This window comes from Phallusia mammillata, chromosome 1 (assembly GCF_965637545.1).
Source record: "Phallusia mammillata chromosome 1, kaPhaMamm4.hap1.1, whole genome shotgun sequence".
NCBI lineage: Eukaryota > Metazoa > Chordata > Ascidiacea > Phlebobranchia > Ascidiidae > Phallusia > Phallusia mammillata.
In genome coordinates this window covers 3,803,240-3,806,409 of record NC_137252.1, presented here as the reverse complement: position 1 = coordinate 3,806,409, position 3,170 = coordinate 3,803,240, and the positions used below count along the sequence as shown (strand labels likewise).

Genomic DNA, 3,170 nt, shown 5'->3' with positions numbered 1-3,170 from the left:
TTGTGTCCACATAAAATCATTTTTAAGGAAATGCACATGAAACCACTTTTAAGTGGTCATGCCCGGCATTCGCTGATGATGTGTGCCTCTCATTTTCCAAGTTTTGATCACATTGAAACGGTATTTTGCTTGTGTTTACTACTTACATGGTATAGGTTAGTTGACCTGAGAAAATCTTTTGCATTTACGTTAAGTCGTTTGTGATCTAAAGCCTGTTAGAACTAGTTAATAATTACAACGATAAACACCAAATGCACATGGTAAGAACGACATTTTATTGATTTAAAAAGATAAAGCCACTCAGTTACCCAAGCATAATACGAGGATTGCGCTTCTCATACAAAATGACTCTAATTCACCACCAAATAAATCATTGTGTGGCCACAAAAACCTGATGATATCAACTCAACTATACAGTATTGTGCTTATTAGTAATTAGTATCATAGTAAACATAATAAATCAGGTAAAACAAAGCACTTTACCAACACTTCGACATTGGTTCACACAGTTATATAAAGGCAGAAATAAATGTGAATGAGACATGGTAAGTTGATATACCACAATAATTTGGTTCAAGAAATGAAAATCTGCTTATATACACAAGAGATCTAGCCTGTAGATAGAAGATTTAATCAAATGATTATACATGACAGTAATCCTTTTACCTACATCTTTAAAATTACACAATATTTTTTGTCATCAGGCATATAGACTGAAAAACAGTAAGGTGAAACAGCTGTGCATAGGTGCCATTACAATGCTTTGCTACATTCAAAATAACATAAACCAGCTGTCATGGTTTAAGCTACATCAATAAATAATGAGGTTATTACAACATGCCATCAAACAGAATGCTTAAATTAAAAACAGATTTTTAATTCATCATCTCATAGATCACTTTTGCCAATAATTCAAGATTAGAGAACAAAGCTTTTTTGCGTTTATCCAAGATCCAAGACATAAAGACCATAAACAGCATGAAGGTTAAATGGCATTAACATTAATGAAGGTTTTCAAATAGGTATTAAGTGTAACTTGTGTACAGGTGGAAAGAATGGCCAAACAACAACATTACTTTAAGAAAAGTAACATGCTGTTTGCATTAATGGTTTTGTGGACACTTTTAGAACCTTCAGTGAGCTCATATAAGCAAATTTCTTTTACAAACAATGACTTGACAGGGGATCTTTTTTTACAAATAGTCTACTGGATGACAATCTCAGCCAACCCTCTGCATGTTCCTGTTGATTCTTTTTGTGCTTGTTAGCCTTCTTGGAGGTATTGTCCTAAAGTGAACCTAAATGCTTCCCCAATTCCCACCGTCGACAGTCACTTTGCATTGCTTCACTGTTTTGTCAGGTTCTAATCTTTGAGGTACAAAATTGGACAAGCTGTTGCAAATTTCACCATGTAGACTGATTTTCCATTTCACATACTATTGTTATTTCAATGTTTAATCTTAATAACCTGCGATTATTTCCAAATAAAAATATTCATTTACCAAAAATTTACACTAAACCCACTGTGATCTAATATTTATACACAAAATGGGAAGGTTGCAGTACATATATTTGGAAAATTTGCTTTCCTGCCCTTAACAAACGGCATGGCTTTCCTGATATGACTGCATTTAAAAGGACTAGTTTAGTTGAATCTGATTCTTTAAGTCTAAAATATATTTCTTGCATTAATTAGTTTTCTATTTCTTGTTATCTATTTCTTGCATTAGGCATGACATTGCTGTTTGTATAGCTTCATAAACTGAAACACAGTAGTTACATGAAGTCCAATGCATGTGGTGCCAGAATACTAAATGTCAGAAAGTTACATTAAGCAATTAAATAAATAAATGATTTTTGCTTTTTTATCTGTCATGTAGACAATTTTGTAGATAATTCTTTTTTAGTTGGGATACTTAAATATCAATGACTGATTCATTTGAAAACCTAACCACCAACAGTTTCTTCAATATATTGGCAAACATAACTGGCCACCGAATAAATTTTTCACTAATTTAAGCAGCAAGTTTCTGTGCACATTTCGCTCATCTTATCATAGAACTGGTAAATGTATTGTGACTTTCCATTGGTTTGCACTTTCCTATTTCCAGTAGCCAAAAAATAAGTTTACTTTTGATAAAGACTTTAAACAGTGTAACTTTGATAAATCGAACTACTTTGATTAAATCAGTTTTTAACATTTTTTTATTATCTAAAACAGTCGGGGTCATTTATATCTTTTACATTTTATCATCACAATAGTTTTCTCAAAGACTATTTTCTCAAATTTGCCAGCAAACGATGCAGAAAAACATTTTTCATCAAACTAGTGCCAATAAAACCGCTTTTCAGCAAAGAATACCTGTTGCCCAGCAACCAATGACGTCATTTTTACGTAACATTTAATTTTATTGTTGGCAAGACAATTTACAAAAAAAAATAGTTGGTCGTTAAAACAAGTTATTGAAAAACACACCAAAATACAGATCTTTTGCGTTAAAAGTAGCCCCGTTTCACAATCCATGAATTCGCGTGCAACAACTTGTGTTTGATACACAATAATCTTCGCCGCAAACTCAATACAAAATGGTCCTCTATCGCCACCGCAGCGGAATTTTTTAAATAATTATTTTAAAGCCCTTCAATAATTATAAAAACAGCAATTAGGGAGACATAGTCATTTTTGATCTACGTTAAAACATTATTTTGCTTTTATTTATGTTGAAACATTTTTTTCGAAACAATTTTTCCTTAAAACAAATTTAAAATTCGGAAACGTTTTTTCAAAAAAATAAAAAATTCGAAACAATTTTTTTGCTGAGTCAGCAAAATTAGGCGCTCACCGTGTAGTAGGGTATAGCTGCTGGGGTGTCAAGTCTACTGGCAGTTTCATTGTACGCCAAGAAACTTAAAACCAGTTCCGATAACGCCATGCAATCAATGCTAACTGGTGTTGGTGTAGGAACCAGGTAGTCTACTATTGTGTTGTCTCTAGTTGTAAGCGGTCAACTGCTATTTTAAATAACTGTGCCTCTTACGACACCTATCGGTATAGTAACTTTGTCTGTTGTGAGATAGTGGTGGCAGTCCTACCATTTTAACTAGTCCTCACACAGTGTATACACTAGTTATAACTAGGTATACTAAACTGAAGCTTTCAGTACACTTAA

At 32.9% G+C, this 3,170-nt stretch overlaps 1 long non-coding RNA gene across 1 annotated transcript; it reads right to left on the bottom strand.

Moving 5' to 3' along the window:
• Positions 1 to 256: 256 nt before the first annotated feature.
• LOC145207151 (uncharacterized) lies at positions 257 to 2,849 on the bottom strand. Its single transcript, XR_013853761.1, has 2 exons — positions 1,092 to 2,849; positions 257 to 931 (listed from the first exon to the last, which is right to left on the bottom strand). It is a non-coding gene; the product is annotated as an uncharacterized LOC145207151 (long non-coding RNA).
• Between the last annotated feature and the right edge of the window lie 321 nt (positions 2,850 to 3,170).